This window comes from Carcharhinus amblyrhynchos, chromosome 15 (genome assembly GCF_965287045.1).
Source record: "Carcharhinus amblyrhynchos chromosome 15, sCarAmb.v2.hapA, whole genome shotgun sequence".
Classification (NCBI taxonomy): Eukaryota; Metazoa; Chordata; class Chondrichthyes; order Carcharhiniformes; family Carcharhinidae; genus Carcharhinus; species Carcharhinus amblyrhynchos.
Genome location: NC_137338.1, coordinates 5,132,236 through 5,157,065, shown reverse-complemented (window position 1 = coordinate 5,157,065; position 24,830 = coordinate 5,132,236). Strand labels below are relative to the sequence as shown.

General features: G+C 46.7%; 1 protein-coding gene across 4 annotated transcripts in view; it reads left to right on the top strand.

Moving 5' to 3' along the window:
- The window catches only part of nrip1a (nuclear receptor interacting protein 1a), a 109,410-nt gene that overhangs the window by 27,910 nt on the left and 56,670 nt on the right, over positions 1 to 24,830 (top strand). The window contains exon 1 of one of the 4 annotated variants that reach the window (XM_080203369.1): positions 22,889 to 23,013. The exons of 2 other annotated variants lie outside the window; for them this stretch is intronic. The gene's annotated coding sequence lies outside the window, so the exon portion shown is untranslated. Of the gene's footprint in view, positions 1 to 22,888; positions 23,021 to 24,830 lie in introns of those variants that run through there. One more of the 4 variants, XM_080203372.1, reaches the window with a different exon arrangement.

Genomic DNA, 24,830 nt, shown 5'->3' with positions numbered 1-24,830 from the left:
AAAACTTGGTGTGCAGGTGCAGCAGCGATTTAAGAAGGTAAATTTTATCCTTCGTTGCTAGAGAGATGGAGTTTAAAAACAGCAAGGTTATATCGCAGCTGTATAAGGTGCTGGTGAGGCCACACCTGGAGTACTGTGTACAGTTTTGGTCTCCTTACTTGAGAAAGGATATACTGGCACTGGAGGGGGTGCAGAGGAGATTCACTAGGTTGATTCCGGAGTTGAGGAGTTTGGCTTATGAGGAGAGACTGGGTAGACTGGGGTTATACTCATTAGAATTTAGGAGAATGAGGGGAGACCTTAAGAAACATATAAGATTATGAAGGGAATAGATAAGATAGAAGCAGGGAAGTTATTTCCACTGGCAGGTGAAACTAGAACTAGGGGGCATGGCCTCAAAATAAGGGGGAGCAGATTTAGGACTGAGTTGATGAGGAACTTCTTCACACAAAGGGTTGTGAATCTGTGGAATTCCCTGCCCAGCGAAGCAGTTGAGGCTCCCTCATTGAATGTTTTTAAGGCAAGGATAGGTAAATTGTTGAACAGTAAAGGAATTAAGGGTTACGGTGAGTGGGCGGGTAAGTGGAGCTGAGTCCACAAAAAGATCAACCATGACCTTATTGAATGGCGGAGCAGGCTCGAGGGGCCAGATGGCCAACTCCTGCTCCTAGTTCATATGTTCTTATGAACCTGATCTCAGGAAGCTGAATTCGGCTCCTGGATTTGCCTCTCCATTAGCATCACCACTCTCTGAACACAGGAAGCTGTGCCCAGTGCTCAGATTCAACACAGAGCTCACGCTCCTTCATGACAGAGACCCAGGTAAAACAGAAAGAAATCCCTCAACACCAGTTTAGAGTCCAAACAGGTTTATTTGTAGCAAAAGCCACAAACTTTCAGGACAGCCTGTCCCTTCGTCAGGTGCCTGGGAGTTCTGATCGTAAAAAGGATACAAAGATCAGTGGATCTAGGGGTGTTTCTTGGGGTCAGCGGTGCTGGATGGAGATGGCACTTCTGAGGAGGAACAGATTATATCGCAAAGAACATCCTCACTGAGTCTCTGTGCAGGCACAGTGAGAACTTGTCTAAACTGACACAGCCAGTGTCACATTGGGTTGTTGATGGGCAGAAGCGGACAGCGCACCCACTTCCCAGCCCGCTGATCGCACACACCCGCAAGTGCAAACATCGGGCCACAGACTGTGACAATTCACCATCCCCTTCCAATGGGCAATAAATGCTGTCCCAGCCATTGAAACCACATCCCTTGAATGAATGGGGGGAGAAAAATCAGATTGGGCTCATGGGAAATGGAAGATAGGAGCAGGAAGAGGCCATTCGGCCCTTCGAGCTTCCCCACCACTCATCACAATCATGGCTGATTGTCCAACTCAATAGCCTAATCCTGCTTTCTCCCCATAACCTTTGACCCCATTGCCCCAAGTGCTATATCCAGCCTCCTCTTGAATGTGTTCAATGTTTTGGCGTCGACTATTTTCACAGGCTCACCATCCTTTGGGTGAAGAAATGTCTCCTCATCTCCGTCCTAAATGGTCTACCCCGAATTCTCAGACTGTGACCCCTGGTTCTGGACTCCCCCACCATTGGGAACACTCTCCCTGCATCTACCCTGTCTAGTCCTGCTAGTATTTTATAAGTCTCTGTGAGATCCCCCCTCATTTGTCTGAACTCCAGCGAAGACAATCCTAACCTAGTCAATCTACCCTCATGCATCAGTCCCCGCCATCCCCGGAATTGGCCTGGGAAACCTGGTAACTTGATAAACTCGAAACGGCAACTCTGAGTTTATCCTGGCACTTTTTGTTTTTATCTAATGATTTTTTTCACCACTACTCTCTCTCCCTTTCCTGCCAATCAGCCAGTTTCATATCCAGTGTCAGGATTTTCCAGTCCCGCCGTGGGGTATGCGGCAGCCCTGCCAAAATTCCACTGACTTTCGGCACGACTGGACAACCTGTCATGGTTCGCCCCCATGCCGACGTTATAGTTAAGAAAGCCCCTAAAACCCCTACTTTCTCAGAAGTCTAAGAAAATTTGGCATGTCAGCTACGACTCTCACCAACTTTTACAGAGGCACCATAGAAAGCATTCTTTCTGGTTGTATCACAGCTTGGTATGGCTCCTGTCCAAAACAGCAAGACACTACAAAGGGCTGTGAACGTAGCCCAATCTGTCACTCAAACCAGCCTCCCGTCCATTGACTCTGTCTACAATTCCCGCTGCCTCGGACATTCTGTCTTCCATCTCTCGCTGGACATTCTCTCTTCCATCTTCTTCTGTTGGGAAAAAGTTACAAAAGTCTGAGGTCACGTATCAACCGACTCAAGAACAGCTTCTTCCCTGCTGCTGTCAGACTTTTGAATGGACCCACCTTGCACCAAGTTGATCTTTCTCTACATCCTAACTTATGACAGTAACACGACATTCTGCACTCTCTCTCCTTTCCTGCTCTATGTACGGTATGCTTTGTTTATATAACACACAAAAAAAAGCTGTACTAATACATGTGACAATAATAAATCAAATCAAAAGCAAACATATGATAGGGCCCCAAGGACCTGCCAGTTGCTGGCTATTTTATGTGGTGTTTGTACATTTTGAAGAGCAGATCTGTGTGTTATTGTGAGTAGATTTGATTTGGAGGTACAAGATGTTACCAGATTTCTCAGGAGACTCTGCAAGTACAAGGTCAAAGAATAACAGCGTGGCTTTGAGATGGGTGAGTCCCAGTACAGTTACTGTGGAAATAGCTTGATGCCAGTGCGAGGTTTGTTACACTATAACATGGATTGTAGTTTCACTGCATTGTTGATCAGTCCAGGTATTGCTTCATTTTCTTAAGCATTATGTCAATTATTCTGGCTGGTTTGGTGACAAGTTTTAATTGCTGACCACCCCTTAGTGCTTATTTTACAATTAATTGTTTGGACTGGTAATCATATAACCCCTACAGTGCAGAATCAGCCCATTCAGCCCATCTAGTCAGCATGGCACCAGTGGTTAGCACTGCTGCTTCACAGCACCAGGGGCCTAGGTTCAGTTCCCAGCTCGGGTCACTGTCTGTGTGGAGTGTGCACATTCTCCCCGTGCCTGCGTGGGTCTCCTCCGCGTGCTCGGGTTTCCTCCTACACTCTGAAAGACGCGCTGGTTAGGCGCATTGACCTGAATAGGTGCTGAACTGTGATGACTAGGGGAATTTCACAGTAACTTCATTGTAGTGTTAATATCAGCTTTACTTCTGACTAATAAATAAACTTTAATCCAGTCTGCACCAGTGCTCCGGAAGAGCATTTTACCCAGCCCTTAGCCCGTAACCCCGCTAATCCCCCTAACCTACACATCTTGGAACACCGAGGGGCAATTTAGCACGGCCAGTCCACCTAACCTGCACATCTTTGGACTGTGGGAGGAAACTGGAGTGCTCGGAGGAAACCCATGCAGAGATGGGGAGCACATGCAGACTCCACACAGATAGTGACCCAGGGCTGCGATTGAACCCGGGTCCCTGGTGCTGTGAGGCAGCAGCACCACCAAGTCCATCCCACATCCTCAGTCCCCTCACCATCTGTTGTTCTTTTTCAGATAACGCAATGAACTTACTTGCACCTAGCTGGGCAGATAGGGTCTTAGTTTATTCAAAGGATGGTACTTTTGACAGTGTAGCACTCCCCCAGTACCCCCAGCACTGAAATGCCAGCATCAGGTTAGGGCCACAGGTTTTTGGAGTCAGACTTGAACCCATAGGAACCTGGGAGTTGGAGCAGGAGGAGGCCATTCAGTCCTTTGAACCTGCTGTTCATTGACTCATAACTGATCTGGTTATGGTCTCACCTTCACTTTGCTGAGTGTCCCCCATGACTCTTGACTCTCTTGTCAATCTCTTGCCTCATTCTGCTTTAAAGATATTGAGTGACTCAGCCTCTACTGCTTCCTGTGGAAAGAAATTCCACACATTAGCAACCCTTTAAGAGAAAAAATTTCTCCCAATCTCCGTCTTAAGTGGTAGATCGCTATTCTGAAGCTACGTCTCCTGGATCTAACCTCTCCCACAAATGGAAACATCTTGTACCCGTCCTATTAAATCCCCTCAGGATCTTATAGGCAGGACGGTGGCACAGTGGTTAGCACCAGGGACCTGGCTTCAATTCGGGTCACTCTCTGTGTGGAGTTTGCACATTCGCCCCATGTCTGCGTGGGTTTCCTCCAGGTGCTCTGGTTTCCTCCCATAGTCCAAAGGTGTATGGGTTAGGTGGATTGGCCATGTCTCCCTAGTGTGAGGGAGATTTAAGAGGGTAGATGTGTGGAGTCACGTGAATAGGGCCTGGTAGGGATTGTAGGACTGGGTGTGGACTCGATGGGCCAAATGGCCTCCTTCTGCACTGTAGGGATTCTATGATTCTATGAAGATCACCTCTCATTTCTCTAAACTCCAATGCCTTCAGTCTTGAAGTATTGCCTTTAAGTTTTTTGATGCTATATGTCCATGGGATCTGGGTGTCTCTGGCTGGGCCAGCATTTGTTGCCCATCCCTAATTGCCATGAGGGGTCATTTAAGAGTCAACCACATTGCTGTGGCTCTGGAGTCACCTGGCTCTATCAGATCGGGTAAGGACGGCAGATTTCCTTCCCTAAAGGACATCAGTAAACCAGATGGGTTTTTCTGACAATTGACAAAGGTTTCATGGTCATCATTAGACATTTTCAATTCCCAATTTTTATTTTTGAATTCAAATTTCACGACCTGCTGTGGTGCGATTTGAACCTGGGTCCCCAGAGCATTACTCTGGGTCTCCTGGATTATTAGTTCATTGGCAATACATCCAAGTCACCACCTCCTGACAATGAAGCCCCAAAACTGCCCAAATGCTCATTCCTCAGTTGTAAATCTCAACAATAAATGGCTGGCAAGTTATTTGAGCAAGGCAGGCATTGTGGCCTAGTCTGGCCCTGCGCTCACCTCACCCATATCTTCCGGGCAGGAGGGGGCCCTCGGAGTTGTGAATGATATCTGGAGAGATTGACTTCCTTCCTAAAGTAAGAAGTTCGCAACACCAGGGTTAAAGTCCAACAAGTTTATTTGATAGTGAACCTACTAGCTTTTGGGTTTGCCCCTTCATCAGGTGAGTGGCGAGTTCTCCACTCACCTGACGAAGGGGCAAACCCTGAAAGCTCGTGGGTTTACTATCAAATAAACTTATTGGACTTTAACCTGGTGTTGTGAGACTTCTTACAGTGTTTACCCCAGTCCAACGCCGGCATCTCCACATCATTCCCTCCCACACCCAGGGGTGCTGAGGCCAAAGGTGGAATCCCAGCTGAGATGAGCTGAGTGGACACAGATAGGGATGCTTGCTGAACTTGTTGTAGGAGTGATGTCTGTCCTGTATATCGAAACATTTGGAACAAAGGCCATCTCAGACAGACTGTGTGTCCTCTGTAATACACGATATACGTTTTGTTTTAGCTAGTTTGTACTGTACAGAGGGCTTGAAGGACGAGATTCAAAGCTTCACGGGCATGAGCATAACTGTCGAGCTCTTGACTGGCCAGCTGAGAACTCTGAAAAACTTGAATGAACGGAAAAATCTGCTGCCTCTGATTCTGACTCAGATCCGAGTCCCATCCGCCCACATTTGTGCACTCGTTGTCCTATACTGATTGTCAGTGTCAGATTTTAAAATGTTCACCCTTGTGTTCGTGGGCAGCACGGTGGCACAGTGGTTAACACTGCTGCCCCACGGCGCCAGGGACCCGGGTTCAATTCCCAGTTTGGGTCAATGTCTGTGCAGAGTCAGCACGTTCTCCCCGTGTCTGTGCGGGTTCTCTCGGGGTGCTCCGGTTTCCTCCCACAGTCCGGAAGACGTGCTGAGTAGGTGCATTGACCGTGCTAAATTCTCCCTCGGTGTACCCGAACAGGCGCCGGAGTGTGGCAACTCGGGGATTTTCACAGTAACTTCACTGCAGTGAGCCCACTCGTGATGCTAATAAATAAAGTTTAAACAGTTCCTTCCCTGGGTGGAATTTTCCAATCCCAGAGAAGTCTTTTTGAATGTCTCGCTGCATTTTGCGTACTGCACTTTGACAGGGCGCTAAAATTCCACCCCCTGCCTCTTCACCTCCTCCAGTCTGACAAACGGCAACAACTATTGCATTTATGTAGCACCTTTGACATAGTAAAATGTCACGCAGCAGCAATAGCAAACAATATTTGACACCAAGCTCAGAAGTAGGTTGAAGGTCAGATAATTGGTCAAAGTTTAGTGAACGTCTTAAAGGAGATAAGGAGCAGAGGTTATAGAGTCATAGAGGGATACAGCATAAAAACAACTTTTCTATGCAGCCCAGTTTTTATCACTAAGCTAGTCCTAGTTACCTGTATTTGGCCCATATCCCTCTATATCCAACTTACCCGCGTAACTGTCTGAACGCTTTTAAAAAGACAAAATTGCACCCACCTCTATCACTGCCTCTGGAAACTCATTCCAGACACTCATCATCCTCTGTGTGAAAAATTTGTCCCTCTGGACCCTTTTGTATCTCTCCCCCTCTCACCTCAAACCTATGCCCTCTAGTTTTAGACTCCCCTATCTTTGGGAAAAGATGTTGACTATCTAGCTGATCTGTACCCCTCATTATTTTATAGACCCCTCTTAGATCACCCCTAAGCCTCCTACGCTCCTGGGAAAAAAAGGTCCCAGTCTATCCAGCCTCCTTATAACTCAGTCCCGGTACCAACCTAACAAATCTTTCCTGAACTCTTTCTAGTTTAATAATATCCTTTCTATAATAGGGTGTCCAGAACTGTACACAGTATTCCAAGTATGGCCATACCAATGTTTTGTACAACTTCAACAAGATGTCCCAACTCTGTATTCAAAGTTCTAATGGGCGAAACCAAGCATGCCGAATGCCTCCTTCACCTGTCCAGCAGTGACTCCACTTTCAAGGAGCTATGAACCCTTACCCTCAGATCTCTTTGTCCTATAACTCTCCCCAATATCCTACCATTAACTGAGTAAGTCCTGCTCTGGTTCGATCTACCAAAGTGTATCACTTACATTTATCTAAATTAAATTCCATCTGCCATTTACCAGCCACTGGCCCAATTGATCAAAATCCCATTGCAATCTGAGATGGCTTTCTTCTCTGTCCACTATGGGTTTAGGGAGGGATTTTCAGAGCTTGGAGCCCAGGCCAGTTGATGGCAGCAGTGTTGGACTGATTCAAGTCAGGGATGCTGAAAGGGCCAGGATTAGAGGAACGTAGATATCGTGGAAGGTTCTAGTGCTGGAGGAAATTTCAGAGATAGGGACAGATAAGACTCTGGAAGGATTTGGAAGTGTCCAGGAACTCTGAATGCTCTGACTGTACATCCCCAACTTCTGTAGCTCCACCATGGCCTTCAGCTGTGTGCGTGCTAAGCTCTGGAACTTCCTCTTTGGACCTCTCTTTTCCTTGAAGCCCATTCTGAAAACCGAACTCCTTGACCAAATTTCTGTTTGCCTGAGCAAACATCCCCTCACGTGCTTCAGTGTCTAATGGTGTGATAACGCTGGGGTGATGCCGTTTTGGGTATTCCACTGTGCTCCAGGCGCTGGATAAATACATTTTGTTGTTGTTGTTGTCTGTGACCAGTCTCCCGTGATTGGCGTGAGAGCTGGCAAGAGATGTGAACATGTGAAGGTGACGCAGCGAGCATTTAGGACGAGCTGCTAAATGTGTCTCCATGTGACTGTGATGTGAGCTGTTCAGTGGAAAAAGGTTTACCAGGATGCTGCCTGGTTTGGGAGGTATTGTCCTGAGGAGAGATTGGACAAACTTGGTTTTTTTTTACACTTGAACGTCAGAGAACGAGAGGGTGACCTGATAGAGGTTTACAAAATTATGAGAGGAACATGGATAGAATGGATAGTTAAGAGTCTTTCTCCCAGGGTAAAATGTCAATTACTAGGGGGCATATGTTTAAGGTAAAAGGGGGAAAGTTTAATGGAGATGTGTTCCAAAACTTCAATATTTCTTTTGATTTTACCATTTGAAGTTGATGATAGTTCTATCGATATACAAGCAATGAAGCATTTCCTAAAGCTCATTATAAAATACTCGGCATGTATTTAATCTTATTCATGGAGTCGGGGTTAGTGAAGGAGCCCAACTTCTGTCTTGTGGCCCATTGAGATGAAGGAGGGCCACTCTTTTTTTTTTATTCATTCGTGAGACATGGGCGTCACTAACTGGGCCAGTATTTATTGTCCACCCCTAGTTGCCCTTGAAGGGCAGTTGAGAGTCAACCACATTGCAGTGACTCTAGGAGTCACAGGTAGGCCAGACCGAGTAAGGACGGCAGATTTCCTTCCCTGAAGAATATTAGCGAACCAGCTGGGTTTTTCTGACTAGCGACAATGGTTTCATCAGTAGCTGATTTTTTTTATTGAATTCAAATTCTATCACCTGCTTTGGTGGGATTCGAACCCAGGTCCCCACGATATTAGCTGAGTTTCTGGATTAATAGTCTAGCAATAATATCACTGGGCCTTACTAGGTCATCACTTGCCCTCCCCTCACTAGTCTAGGTTGCCCATCACTGATTTATATCCTTTCTTAAACTAAGGAGACCAAAACTGTGCACAATACTTCAGATGTGGTCTCACCAACACCTGTACAACTATAACCCGACTTCCCTACTTTTATACTCAATTTCCTTTACGATCATTTGCCTTCCCAATCATTTTCTGTACCTGCATACCAACCTCTGTGTGGTATTTAAGAAAGGATATGTTAGCTTTGGAGGGGGTACAGAGAAGGTTCATCAGGTTGATTCCGGAGATGTTGGGGTTAGCTTACGAGGAGAGATTGAGTAGACTGGGTCTGTACTCATTGGAGTTTAGAGGGTTGAGGGGAGATCTTATAGAGACATGTAAGATAATGAAGGGGCTCGACAGGGTAGAAGCAGCGAGGTTATTTCCACTTATAATGGAAACTAGAACTAGAGGGCGTAGCCTCAAAATACAGGGGGGTCAATTTAGAACAGAGTTGAGGAGAAACCTCTTCTCCCAGAGGGTAGCGAATCTTTGGATGAATCTAAACATTGCAGCAACTCAGGCAGTGACTTACCTTGTGATGCTAGTTTGGCAGCTTGCAGACCAATTTCACAGTAGATACTGTAACAAGCACTGCAACACTGACAGTAACAGCACCGATGTAGATGTCAACCATTTGAAGGCATATGTATAATATATTTATTCAGATAAGGGAATATAAATCTTAATGTCAATTTTTGGCAGGTTATGCTTTAACCTCGCCATCCACTTTTCAACAAAGGGGTAATTATTGCTTTCAGCGTTAATGAATACATACTTGCTTTGGAGACAAACCAGTCTTCCATTAGGATTAATGGATTGTCCAAAAATGTGCAAGCTAGGTTGATTGGCTATGCCAAATTGCCACTTAGTCTCAGGGGAACTAGCAGGTAAATATGTGGGGCTATGGGGATAGGGGACAGGTGGGATTGTGGTCGGTGCAGCCTCAATGGGCTGAATGGCCTCCTTCTGCACTGTAGGAATTCTATGATTCTATGATTCTATGAATTCTATGAAGCAGTGGAGGCTACCTCGTTAAATATGTTTGTCACATAGATTTTTAACCAATAAGGGAATTAAGGGTTATGGGGAGCGGGCGGGTAAGTGGAACTGAACTAGCATCAGATCAGCCATAATCTTATTGAATGGCGGGGCAGGCTTGAGGGGCCAGATGGCCTACTCCTGCTCCTATTTCTTATGTTCTTATGCCCCTGGGCCACAACACCAGACTCATCTTACTGTACAATTCTGCAATCTCTCTATTGAAATAATATTCTGCTTTTTTATTCTTCCTGCCAAAGTGGAGATGTTTACATTTTCCCACATTATACTCCCCATCTGTTAATTTCTTTGCCCACTCAGTTAACCTATCTAAATGTCTCCGTGGACCCTTGGTTCTCTTGGCAACTTACCCTCCCACCTATTTTTGTGTCATCAGCAAGTGTAACTGGCAGACATTCCGTCCCTTTATCTAACATTGTATAAAGTTGACGCCCTGGCACTGATCCCTGTGACACTCCAATGGTTACAGCTTGCCACTCCAAAAAGAATCCATTTATTCATACTCTGTTTCCTGTTTGGTAACCAATCCTCTATCCATGCTGGCATTTTACCCACTACACCATGAGCTCATATTTTATGAAGTAATCTTTGATGTAACATCTTTGTAAGGGGGTTCTTCTCAGGGGTTCCCTCTGGCGAAGTCTTCCAAATTCAGCTTTAAGACACAAAGACTTGGCAAAAACAATATGCAGTTAAAGATGTTGTTTATGTGACCAACACGTATTGGTTGACAGTCAGAGGATTCCAACTTCTCTCTGACGTTAAATGACATGAGCGCAACCAATATATATTTCTGAAGATGCAAACCTCCCTTGTAAGTCAGGGGGCAGCAAATGCCATCCAACACTAGCTAACTTTCCCTTCCCTTACAGCGTCTAAAGTTAAATTATGAACTTCCTTTAAATCATCCATGATTTTCCAAAAGGCTAAATTCTGAAGATTCCCTTGTATCGGACCTAATTTATCCATCAGCGCCTGCTGCTCTGTTGCCATTAGTGGCATTCCTTGTGTAATGATAGTGGGTTGTCCCACTCTTTGTTTAGGTTTGAATTGGGGCCATGTTAAAGGACGTGGAGGTCTCAGTCAAGACAGTATGACTATCACTCTGATTTCGTAGAACGTAGAACATTCCAGCACAGTACAGGCCCTTCGGCCCTTGATGTTGTGCTGAGCTATGTCTGAACCCAAGATCAAGCTATCCCACTCCCTATCATTCTGCTGAATTTTCCAAATTCGTTCCCCACGGAATGAATAGGGTGACACGGTAGCACAGTGGTTAGCACTGCTGCTTCACAGCTCCACGGACCTGGATTCGATTCCTGGCACGGGTCACTGTCTGTCTGGAGTTTGCACATTCTCCTCGTGTCTGCATGGGTTTCCTCCCACAGTCTGAAAGATGTGCGGGTTAGGTTGATTGACCGCACTAAAAATTGCCCCTTAGTGTCCTGAGATGCGTAGGTTAGAGGGATTAGTGGGGAAAATATGTAGGGATATGGGGGTAGGGCCTGGGTGGGATTGTGGTCTGTGCAGACTTGATGGGCTGAAGGGCCTCTTTCTGCATAGTAGGGTTCTATGATTCTATGATCTATGATTGTCCTCTCCACTGTATTTTTTGCTCCGGCTCTGAAACCTCCGGATTATACCCTTTTCCTGCCATTTTCTTTTGTAATTTTCCATGCTCTGTCACTATCGTTCGAATTAATCCATCGTCAGATCTCCATCCAGAGTCTGTCAAATCTGGACCGCTTGTCGGCATCTTGTGCCCCTCACCTCAGTATCTCTCCCTCCTTCACTCACAAATCTCTCACTGCAGACTCTGGCCAATGGGACTTCCACTGTCCCTTCACTTTTCATATTTTCTGAATCTCTCATTAGGGATTCCTCGCACCCAAACTATCCGTCACCCTTTCGCACAGCCGAATTCCTGAATTCCTGTCTCTACTGCATGGCTTTTATCACTCTACTCCATAAATCAATCCAGGCAGCTGTCTCTGGTCCCTTACATTAACTTCTAATATCTTTATCTACTGCGTGGCCTTTTTAATGCTGTGCTGACAATGCCCCAGGCTTCCGTCCCTTGTCTCTTGCTTTCAGTGCGGTTTTTTTACACAGTCGTACTGTATTTGCATCCCCTTCCCCGGTTCGGATCAATCAACTTACGGCTTCTGGATGCCAGATGCGTAACTCCCTAACTACTGGGTAGTCATTATAAATGTACTCACTCAGTTTGGACTCCCCAGTGACCGATCCTGCCGACTACGCCAAGTTGTAAGGGGATTTTTTTTCGGTGTTTCCCGCAGGGGGCGTGTTTTGTATTCAGATGAGTTCAGCAAACACAAAAGGCTTGTGAAAAACAAGAAGGAGTTAAAGACATTCTTTATTTGCCCAACACATATTGGGAGACAGAAGATTCCAACTTCTCTCCAATGTTATAACATATGAGCAAAATAGATATACATTTCTGAAGATTCAGTCCTCTCACCCAACTTATTATCTGAGCTGGGTGGTCCAATTACATTAATACACTTTATTTACTCTGGCCGATAACATTCTGCTTTCTAGCAGAATTAGGAATTCATTGGTCAATGAACCCAAAGGTTCTTCCCCCCTTTGCCTAGTAACCTTACCTATGCAAATCTGGTAGGTTCAAGGGTCACTCCTAACACCTGCAGTCCTGGGAATCAAAAGGGAGTCGTCTTCACTGGTTTGCTTTCTGTCTCCTTATCAGCTGAATACATCCATTCATTGAAGCTGGAAGCTGAACCCTTCGATTCATTTCAATAATCTTGGCAGCTTGTAGCTGCCTGGCCTGTCCCTGATAACATGGTATATGCTATACTCCAAAAAAATGTGGTTTGTCTAATTAAATTTAATTCCCATTATGCCTCATGGTAAATTGCTTGTTGGCCAAAGCTCACAAGGAAATACAAAACTAGAATTTAAATTTATAATACTAATTATTATATATATGTGCTTATACAGGCAACACCTTCGTATAATATATAAGTGAGGTACCGTTGATATATATAAGCCGCACTGTTGCCCTTATTTTAAACTAATCTACTTTGCTCTAATAAAACAGGAGTTTCTGTATCCCCTGCTGCAACCTCGTTGAAATTGCTTTGGAAATCCAAGTGCCCCACATCTACAGGTTCCCCTCTATCCATGTTGCTTTCTCAAAGAATTCTAACAAATTAGTTAACCATGACTTCCCTTTCACAAAATCATGCTGGCTCTGGTTTCTAAATGTCTTGCTCTTAGCTCCTTAATAATGGATTCTAATATTTTCCCAATGATGGACGTTAGGCTAGCTGTGGGGTCTGGGGAGGGAGGTGAACGTGGTGTTAATCACTGGGTGGCCTGGGCTCAGATTGCACCGTGCCCTCTCCTGCCTGTCTTGCTGTGTTTACAGAGAGGTGCGTGGTGGACAAAGTTCTGTCGGGGAGAGCTCAGTTACTGGAGTAAAAATCCAAGTCTGGTGGTAGTTTTCACATCCAGAGTGCTTTTTGGATGACGTAGCCCACTCTTGGTCATGCTCTCATCCTCTTGCATAGACCCCAGCCCATTACAGGACCCCAGGCCTAGTGGTATTATCGCTAGATTATTAATCCAGATACTTAGCTAATGTTCTGGAGACCCGAGTTCGAATCCCACCACGGCAGATGGTAGAATTTGAATTCAATAAAAATTATTTGGAATTAAGAATCTATTAATGACCATGGAACCATTGCCGATTTTCAGAAAAAACCCATCTGGTTCACTCATGCCCTTTAGGGAAGGAAATCTGCCATCCTTACCTGGTCTGGCCTACATGTGACTCCAGAGCCACAGTAGTTGACTCTTAACGGCTGTCCAAGGGTAACCAGGGATGGGCAATAAATGCTGGCCAGCCAGTGACGCCTGTGTCTCACAAATGAATAAAAAAATGCCAAAGCTGACCATAGAAAGCCTACAGCGCAGAAGCAGGCCATTCAGCCCTCCCAGGCCCCACTCCCGTAACCCCACAAACTTACCCCACCCAATCCTCGAACCTACACTTCCCGGCCCACTAAGGGGCAATTCAGCACGACCGATGCACCCAACCTCTTTGGATGGTGGGAGGAAACCCACGCAGACATGGGGAGAATGTGGGGAAGGCTCAGGCAGCCGCTGCTGGGTTTCTCGCTGAGGGGAAGGGGAGACTCACCGGGAGTCGGGATAATGTTTGGAGGGCTGGACGAGCTCGGGTTTCTCTGGTGACATGTGTGTGCAGAGGTCATTGACCTTTTGTGCTGAGTATTTTCCGCATTTTCTGTTTAGATTTCAGATTTGCAACATCAGCGATATTTTGCCCTCTGCTGTGTGTGCTGGACTCGTGCAAGTGTGGTTCCTTTCAATTTGGAATGAGAAAATAATTATCACTCAATTTTCTGTCAAGAAAACCCACTTGTGTGGATAGTGAGAGCATGTTATTGAAGGTGAATTGGTTGGTGCTAATTTACTGGGAGGTTTTGTCATTTTTATACATGGAAGTGAAACCAGAAATCATACACCAATTGAGTGGGCGGCACAGTGGTTAGCACTGCTGCCTCACGGTGCCAGTGACCTGGGTTCAATTTCTGGCTTGGGTCACTGTCTGTGTGGAGTTTGCATGCTCTCCCCGTGTCTGCGTGGGTTTCTTTACTCAGAGGGTAGTAAGGGCGTGGAATGCCCTGCCTGCAGCAGATGTGGACTCGCCAACTTTAAGGGCGTTCAAATGGTCAGTGGATAGGCATATGGATAACATTGGAATAGTTTAGGTTAGAGGGTCATTAGATTGGTTCCACTGGTCGGTGCAACATCGAGGGCCGAAGGGCCTGTATTGCGCTGTAATAAGAACATAAGAAATAGGAGCAGGAGTAGGCCATCTAGCCCTTCGAGCCTGCCCCGCCATTCAATAAGATCATGGCTGATCTGTCGTGGCTCAGTTCCACATTTGTTCTACGTTCTTCCGTGTGCTCTGGTTTTCTCCCATGCTCCAAAGGTGTGCGGGTTAGGTTGATTGGCCATGGTAAATTGACCGTAGTGTCAGGGGGATTGGCAGGGTAAATATTTGGCGTTATGGGAATAGGGCCTGAGCGGGATTCTGTTTGGTACAGACTCGATGGCTCGAGTGGCCTCCTTCTGCACTGGAGGGATTCTGTCAATTCTGTGGAAGACACCACTGTTCGTTCAAGATATTCTCATTTGTACACGGGGTTGTTGTTTGCAGTGCTTGTGGAGGTCAGGTCATTTGGACGTTGCGGTGCAGGTATTGCGCAGGGTCAGGTCCAAAGCATCTTGTTGCATAATGTGAATGATGAAGTTGTGTGTATCTGACAAAGCCGTGGTTGTGAAGGTCACACAGAAACCTGAGTATTCGATGGGCTTTATAATTAGAGATATGGGGCGGACTTTTACCATCCCGCCCGCTACGGGAATCTCAGCGGGCGGGACACGAAGCATCCAAAGGCCTGTTGACCATGGGCGGGGATTTTCGGGTCTTAGAGTGGCCAGAAAATCCCACCCAAGGATTACAAAGCACCAAAGGGGTTTTGCTAAACTAAGATGAAACCCCACTGTGTTTCAATTCTGGGCACTTGAAGGATGCGAAGGGGAGGGCGAAAGAAAGAAGGGACGGGTGGAATAAAGGGCCAAGAAACAAAGGAAACCCCAGGGCCCATGATTTTGCTCCTTGGGCGTAGCGTCCCCTCCTTGCGTGATTAGCTCTTGGGCTTTGCAATTCAGTCAACTTTTAAAAACAGAGGGGAAAAAACCCAGCGTCCGCCACGGCTCAGTGAGTAACTGTCGTGCCCTGGAGTCAGAAGGTTGTGAGTTCAGGGCCCCTGTCAGAGAGGTGAATGTACAAATCCAGGCCAACACCGGGGCATTGTGTAACGCTGTCTTTCGTACGAGACATTACACCATCTGCCATCCAGGCGAGTGAGAAAGGTCTCATCGCATTGAGGGGAGGCCAGAGAGTTCTTTCCAGTGTTTTGGGCCAATATGAATTGCTCAACCAAGATCGGTTAAATAGATTACCCAGTCACTTCTGCGGGAGCTTGCTCTGCGTAAATTGGCATGTCACATTTCCTCCATAAATGTGAGGCTATTCACTTTGGAAGCAAAAGCAAGAAGGCAGATTACTACCTGAATGGTAGTAAATTGGGAGAGGGGCGTGTGCAGAGGGATCTGGGTGTCCTTGTGCACCAGTCACTGAAGGTAAGCATGCAGGTACAGCAGGCGGTAAAGAAGGCAAATGGTATGTTGGCCTTCATTGTGAGAGGTTTCGAGTACAGGGGCAGGATGTGTTGTTATAATTATACAGGGCCTTGTTGAGGCCACACCTAGAGTAGTGTGTGCAGTTTTGGTCTCCTTTTCTGAGGAAGGATGTTCTTGCTCTCGAGGGAGTGCAGTGAAGGTTTACCAGGCTGATTCTGGGGATGGCGGGACTGGGGTATGAGGAGAGAATGACGAGGTTAAGATTGTTTTCGCTGGAGTTCAGATGAATGAGGGGGGATCTCATAGAGAGACTTATAAAATTCTAACAGAGCTAGATAGGGTAGACACAGGGAGGGTGTTCCCAATGGTGGAATTATCCAGACCCAGGTGTCACAGTCTGAGGATTCAGGGTAGACCATTTAGGATAGAGATGAGGAGATATTTCTTCACCCAGAGAGTGGTGAGCCTGTGGAATTCATTACCACAGGAAGTAGTTGATACCAAAACATTGAATGTATTAAAGAGGCGGCTGGATATAGCACTTGGGGCGAATGGGATCAAAGGCTATGGGGAGGAAGCAGGATTAGGCTATTGAGTTGATGATCGTGATGAATGGTGGGGTAGGCCTCCACCTGCTCCCATCTTCTATGTTTTTATTCCAACAGTGACTATGTTTCAGAAATGCCTCATTCATTGTCAAAGCACTTTGCCAGACTCTGAAAGGCACTATATAAATGCAAGTTTTTCTTTTTTTTAAAAAAAATACAGTTTTAAGTTCTGTTCATGATTGCTTGGGTGGTTGAAAGTGGTGTAATTCTCCACTCGTGAGTGGCAGGAACATTGAAATTAGAAGCAGGCAAAGGCCATTCCGCCCTTCCAGCAGGCCCCACCATTCATTTTAATCATGGCTGATCGTCAATATCCTAATCCCCGTTTCCACCATATCCTTTGATCCCTGTAGCCCCAAGAGCTATATCTAATTTCTTCCTGAAATCACACAACGTTTTGACCTCAACTACATTCTGTGGGTGTGAATTCCACACATTCACCACCCTCTGGGTGAAGAAATTTCTCCTCACCTCAATTCTAAAAGGTTTACCCCCTTACCCTCGAACTATGACCCCCTAAATCTGGACTCCCCCCCACCATCGGGAACATTCTTTCTGAATCTATCCTGTCTAATCCTGTTAGAATTTTATTATAGCCAAAGCCTCCTGCTAAAGAGGGGAAAACAGAGGGAGAGGCGGGAGGGAACAGGAGTGAGAGAAGGAGGGGGGGGAACACATTGAAGGGAGAGAATGGGGTGAGATAGATAGGATGCTGTGTTGATATCAGCTGAGATCAGAGTTGCAGTGGACGGTGTTGTGACGCTGTACTGGTTGAATAGCCCACTGAACTCACTATCTGGGCCAAATCATGAGGAGCGGTGATACCTGAATTAATGGGGCGGGGAGGGGGGTGGGAGGTTATCTTCTGAGGAAAGAATGGACAGGCTGGGCTTGAGTTTAGAAGATTGAGAGGCGATCTTGTTCAAAATCGTAAGATCCTGAGGGGACTTGGCACGGTGGAAGGATGTTCCCCTGTAGGAGAAACTAGAACTCGGAAACAATATAAAAAGTAAGAGGTGACATTTAAGATGGAGGTGAGGGGCATTTTCTTCTCTGAGGTTCATGAGTGTGTGGAACTATCTTCCCTGGAGAGCATGCTGGGCTCTGGATCATTGAATATTGTCGATAGATTCCTAATTAGCACGGGAGTCAAAGGAGTCAAGGGTAGACGGTAATGTGAGGGTGAGGCCACGAGTAGATCAGCCATGATCTGAGTAATAGCAGAGCAGGATCGAGGGGCCAAATGGCCAACTCCCACTCCTAATTCATTTTTTTTTCTGTGTAACAGTCCTACCTGTTATTTCTCAATCCAGGGATAAGTTTATTTATGAGTGTCACAAGTTGGCTTACATTAACACTGCAATGAAGTTACTGCGAAAATCCTCGAGTCACCACCCTCCGGCGCCTGTTTGGGTACACTGGGGGACAATTTAGCACGGCCAGTGCACCAGACCAGCACGTCTCTTGGACTGTGGGAGGAAACTGGAGCACCCGGAGGAAACCCACACAGATACAGGGAGACCTCCACACAGGCAGTGACCCGAGCCGGGAATCGAACCCAGGTCCCGGACGCTGTGAGGCAGCAGGACTAACCCGTTGTGCCGCCGGGATACGAGTACAATTCTCGAACTCAATGCTGACTCGGACAGCAGTCAGCTGACTGAGCTCAGCCTGAGTTTGTGTTGTTCAGTACTGTACTCACTGTTTTCCCTTAACTGAGTGGAGTTGGCCAAGGACTGCAGCGGGTACAGAGTTCAGAGGGCAGGCCCTGATGTTAATAAGCTGTCGTTGCCAGAGGGGACAGCTCACTAACATCGAGACTATCGTTGCTATGGTTTCACTTAAGCTGTATTATGTAAGATTTGAGTCACCTGTTGCTTTGGCGAGCGACACAATGAATTTGCTGCAAATGTTTATCTCTATATATCCATCTATCTGCCTGTCTGCATTCATCTATCTATCAGTTATAAGTATATATAATTATCATCTATCACACATCAAAACATCTCTCCACTTATCAGAAAAACAGGATATATGCAGGAGTTTATTGGGTCTAAATTCAAGGGTAATTTTGTGCATCTACTCACGTGGGTCTTCAGCAATTTTCTGTTTAATTTTTAAGTTAATCCGCTCAGTTGGATTTTGCAAAGACATTTGTGCTCTGATGAGGAAATTTTCTTTCAAACAATATTCAGAATATTTTTGCTGGGAGAAATTAAAGAGAAAATATTTAAATCAGACAACCCTAGAGTTCAGAAGGAGGCCATTCAGCCCATCAAGCCTGTACCAACTCCCTTGACAACAATCCTACCCAGGCCCCATCGCTGTGACCCCATTGCTGTGGCTCTGGAGTCACACGCAGGCCAGACCGGGTAAGGATGGCCGATTTCCTTCCCTAAAGGACATTAGTGAACCAGATGGGTTTTTACAACAATCGACAATGGTTTCATGGTCATCAGTAAATTCTTAATTCCAGATGATTTTTTTTTTATTGAATTCGAATTCCATCATCTGGTGGGATTCGAACCCAAGTCCCCAAAACATTGGCTAAAGTTCTGGCTTAGTAGTCTAGCAATAATACCACTGGGCCATCGCCTTCACCCCACTAATCCCCCAAACCGACACATCAATTTTAGCATGGCCAGTTACCTAACCTGCACATCTTTGGGAGGAAAGCAGAGCACCCAGGGGAAACCCACGTCGACACGGGGAGAATGTGCAGACCCCACACAGATAGTCACACAAGGCCGGAATTGAACCCGGGTCCCTGGTGCTGTGAGGCTGCAGTGCTAACCACTGTGGCACTGTGCCGTTGGTAAAGACCGCACTTAGACTAGGAAAGCCAGCTATTTCATTTCTGATGCCTGAGGGCATTCCCATTCTGAATGACTTAGTGTGTGAGATGAGTAACAAACCTCTGTACTGAATGAAATAGTGCATTGAATCAGATAAAATTCATCTCAGATCTCAGTCTCTGTCTACTTAACAATTGGAATCTGCATGGTGGCACAGTGGTTGGCACTGCTGCCTCACAGCACCAGAGACCTGGGTTCAATTCTGGCCTTGGGTCACTGTTTGTGTGGAGTTTGCACATTCTCCCCGTGTCTGCATGGGTTTCCTGCGAGTACTCTGATTTCCTCCCACAGTCCGAAAGATGTGCTGATTCGGTGCATTGGCCACACTAAATTCTCCCTCAGTGTACCCGAACAGGTGCCAGAGTGTGGCGACTAGGGGATTTTCACTGTAACTTCATTGCAGTGTTAATGTAAGCCGACTTGTGACACAAAGAAATAAAATTAAACTTAAACTGAAAGTGGTCACAGTGTCCACTATTGGAGCAGAGAGGACTTGTGAGGAGGGAGGGGAGTACACTTTTAGACTTTAATGGCACCATGGAGAGTGGGAAGACAGCAGGAACACAGCACTGAGACTGAGGATTAGCTCTGATCATACTGAATGGCGTAGCAGGCTCGCAGGACTGAATGGCCTTCTCCTGCTCTTGGTTTACCTGGTTCTATGTTTGCAGAACCATGGGGAAAGAGTGTGGGAGTGAAACTAATTGGATAGCCTTTTTTCAAATAAGAATGATGGAATAAATGACCTCCTGTGCTGTGAGAGTCAGTGATAATAGTGTGCGTTGGATGGTACAACCCTCTTATAGCTACAAAACATTGCAACCTCCTCCATACCCTGTGCAATGCCAAGGGTGGTCTCCAAGTCCACGTTATGTTATGGCGTTTTGCGAACACATACCCACGTATTGCTCGAAGGGGAGATCCGTCACGACAGGAGAAACCAGTGCTGATCGGAATGTCAACAATGATTGGTCAAGGCGTACCGCTGGAGAAAACAAAGGGGTGCCATTGGCTCTTTACTCCTGTGGCGTGAACTGTTGTTTGTAATTTGGCATCCTTGTGTCTGTCCTGATGAGTGCAAGATGAAAAGCTTCAACAACATCTCTCTCTTCTCAGTAATCTTCAGACTCTGTAGAATGGCCCACTGTCAGAACAAGATTCATGAAATTGATTCCAGGGGTAAAGAACGGTAGTTAGGAGGATAGTTTGGCGAGGTTGGAACAGGTTTCCTCAGAAAGAAGGCTGAGGGGAGACTTTTTTGCATTCATTTGTGGGACATGGGTTTTGCTGGCTGGCCAGCATTTATTGCCCATTCCTCGTTGCCCTTGGAAGACAGTTGAGAGTCAGTTTCATTGCTGTGGCTCTGGAGTCACAGAGCGGGTAAGGACAGCAGATTTCCTTCCCTAAAGGACATTAGTGAACCAGATGGGTTCTTCTGACAATCGACAATGGTTTCACGGTCATCAGTAGATTCTTAATTCTAGATATTTTTTATTGAATTCAAATTCCATCAACTGCCGTGGTGGGATTCGAACTCAGGTCCCTGAAACATTAGCTGAGTTTCTGCATTAATACTCTAGCGATAATATCACTCGGCTATCACCTCCCCCAATACCTGATTGAGATCTTCATTACAGCGCAGTACAGGCCCTTCGGCCCTCGGTTCAAGATCCTGAGGGTATGAACAGGGTAAATAGTGAGAAACCATTCAAGAGAACTTCACGAACTAGAGGGCACATATTTGAAATGATTGACAAAAGGAGCAAGAGTGATGTTTGGAAAATGTTTTTCACCCAGAGGATGGGGTTGGCGTCTGGAATGAGCATTGTGAGAGGGCTGTGGAGGTAGGTTCGACCGAGGCATTCAAAGGGTCATTGAGTTGCTATCTGAAAATAAAGAATGTGCAAGATTACAGGGATAAGGCGGGGACTGGGGCTAGGTAGAATGCTCTATCAGAGAGTCAGTGCTAACTCGATGGGCCAAATAGCCTCCTCCTGAACTGTAAAGATTCTCTGATTCAGTAATCTCAAAACTAGATATTGACCAGAAATGTACAAACATTCTGCCTGATGTGTAATCTTTCTCTAATTCTGCCCTCGCACTCTCCCAATTTCCATTCCCTGATCATTGGAGAGACACAGTGGGTTAGTGCTGCTGCCTCACTGCGCCAGGGACCTGGGTTCGATTCCTGGCTTGGGTCATTGCCTGTTTGGAATCTGCACGTTCCCCCCATGTCTGCGTGGGTTTCCTCCGGGTGCTCCGGTTTCCACCCACAGTCCGAAAGATGTGCTGGTTAGGTGGATTGCCCTTGCTAAATTGCCCCGTAGTGTCCCAGGATGTGTAGGTTTGGTGGATTGGCCATGCTAAATTGTCCCATAGTGTCCCAGGATGTGTAGGTTTGGTGGATTGGCCATGCTAAATTGCCCCATAGTGTCCCAGGATGTGTAGGTTTGGTGGATTGGCCATGCTAAATTGCCCCATAGTGTCCCAGGATGTGTAGGTTGGTGGATTGCCCTTGCTAAATTGCCCCATAGTGTCCCAGGATGTGTAGGTTGGTGGATTGGCCATGCTAAGTTGTCCCATAGTGTCCCAGGATGTGTAGGTTTGGTGGATTGGCCATGCTAAGTTGTCCCATAGTGTCCCAGGATGTGTAGGTTGGTGGATTGGCCATGCTAAATTGCCCCATAGTGTCCCAGGATGTGTAGGTTGGTGGATTGGCCATGCTAAGTTGTCCCATAGTGTCCCAGGATGTGTAGGTTGGTGGATTGGCCATGCTAAGTTGCCCCATAGTGTCCCAGGATGTGTAGGTTGGTGGATTGCCCTTGCTAAATTGCCCCATAGTGTCCCAGGATGTGTAGGTTGGTGGATTGGCCATGCTAAGTTGCCCCATAGTGTCCCAGGATGTGTAGGTTAGAGGATTAATGGGTTAAGTATGTAGGGTAAGGAGGTGGTGAGGGTGTGGGCCTGAGTAAGACGCTCTGCCGGACAGTTGGTGCAGATTTGATGGGCCGAATATCCTCCTGCTGCACTGTAGGGATTTTATGATTCTGTTGGTGGCTGTGCCTTCAGTTGCCTGGACCCCAAGCTCTGGAATTCCCTCCCTAAACCTCGCTGCCTCTCTCTCTCTCTCTCCTCCTTCAAGACGTGCCTGAGAATTGACACGTTTAACCAAGCTCTCTGAAAATTTCCTTACATGGTTTGCTGTTAAATCTTGTATCTCGGGACGTTTTCACCCATTCATGGTGTTATATAAATGCAGTTTGTTGTTGATGGTAGTGTTGCGGAGAGCTCGCCACGGATGCACCACCTCAAACCTAATGACAACATTGCACATCGTAATCCCCTCCCCCATGCCAACCAACAGCCTCCCTGCCCAGTGTCGTCTAATCCCCTTTTCTGTCTAATCCAATTCCTCAACAGTCTAATCTCTTTGTTGATCAGACACTGTTTTTCTGTGCCGTTGAGCCGGGAATGATGTCAGGTTCTGGCAGGCGTGTAATTTAAGAGCTACCTGTAGCTTGTGCGGGAAAGTTTACAGTCGGGTCAAGCGTGTTTACTTATTAATGAAGGTCAGGGCAGATTGCATCGGGAGATAACATTGTAACCGCAGTGATGGATCTGCCTCCCCCAAATCCTCCGCCTCTCGGCAAATTCAACCCTTCTGGAAATTTGGTACGTGGTAAGTTTCCTGCTTTGCACAGGGCACAGTGGGTGAATGCCAGTGATTCTGCAGTGCAGCCACTGGATCAGTTCCAATGACGTCCACAGTGCAGTCAATGATCACAGTACAGCCAGTGGGTAAATGCCAGTGACTCCTGCAGTGCAGCCAGTGGGTAAATGCCAGTGACTCCTGCAGTGCAGCCAGTGGGTAAATGCCAGTGACTCCTGCAGTGCAGCCAGTGGGTAAATGCCAGTGACTCCTGCAGTGCAGCCAGTGGGTAAATGCCAGTGACTCCTGCAGTGCAGCCAGTGGGTAAATCCCAGTGACTTTTGCAGTACAGCTGGTGGGTAAATTCCAGTGACTCTTGCAATGTAGCCAGTGGGTAAATGTCAGTGATTCCTGCAGTGCAGCCAGTGGGTAAATGCCAGTGACTCCTGCAATGCAGCCAGTGGGTAAATGCCAGTGACTCCTGCAATGCAGCCAGTGGGTAAATGCCAGTGATTCCTGCAATGCAGCCAGTGGGTAAATGCCAGTGACCCTTGCAATGCAGCCAGTGGGTAAATGTCAGTGATTCCTGCAATGCAGCCAGTGGGTAAATGCCAGTGACTCCTGCAATGCAGCCAGTGGGTAAATGCCAGTGACTCCTGCAATGCAGCCAGTGGGTAAATGCCAGTGATTCCTGCAATGCAGCCAGTGGGTAAATGCCAGTGACCCTTGCAATGCAGCCAGTGGGTAAATGTCAGTGATTCCTGCAATGCAGCCAGTGGGTAAATGCCAGTGACTCCTACAGTGCAGCCAGTGGGTAAATGCCAGTGACTCCTGCAGTGCAGCCAGTGGGTAAATGCCAGTGACTCCTACAGTGCAGCCAGTGGGTAAATGTCAGTGATTCCTGCAATGCAGCCAGTGGGTAAATGCCAGTGACTCCTGCAGTGCAGCCAGTGGGTAAATGCCAGTGACTCCTACAGTGCAGCCAGTGGGTAAATGCCAGTGACTCCTACAGTGCAGCCAGTGGGTAAACGTCAGTGATTCCTGCAATGCAGCCAGTGGGTAAATGTCAGTGACCCCCACAATCAGCCAGTGCATCCAGTGGCACCTTTACAGTAAATTGCCCCACTGGAAGTGAAGCTCAATGGCTGTAATAGCGAGGGGGATGGGTTAAATTTAAGCTTTAACTTGGACTTCAGGTTTTTGCTGTAAAGGTTCCGTGTGGGATAAACTTTGGCTGGAAATTGTACTGCAAATGATTGCTAAGTGTGAGCAGGGAGTGTGCTTGCACACACACATGATGGGCAGAATAGCCTTTCTCTGTGTGAAAAGATTCTGTAGCTGATTCTGACTTGGAAGAGGTCTCATTGCCAGAGTGAGGCCTGCATTTCCACGAAGGTGCCTGGTGTAGAACACCAATGTCTGGCTCTACAACCAGCTCAGTATCGAGGTTGTTCTGAATAGATGGGCAGAGTAAGGTGATTGCTGACAGAGAGATTCAAGTCAGTGTCAGGGAAGCAGTGAGAATGGAGGAACAGAATTGTGCAGAGAAAGGAATACTTCACATCTGAGACCGAGGTTTCAACTCAATCAGCGAGATGATGTGTGAGTGAGTGTGTGTGAGTGCGTATATGAATGTGTATGTGTAGGTGCGTGCGTGTATGTGTGTGTGTGTGGAAGTGTGAATGTGCATGTGTGTGTCAGTGTGTGTGTGTGCGAATGAGTGTGTGCATTTGTGAGTGTGTGTGGGTGTGTGTGTGTGTGGGTGTGCACGTGTGTGTGAGTGTGTAAGTGTGTGTGGTTGTGAGTGAGTCTGTGTGTGTGTCAGTGTGTGTGTGTGCAT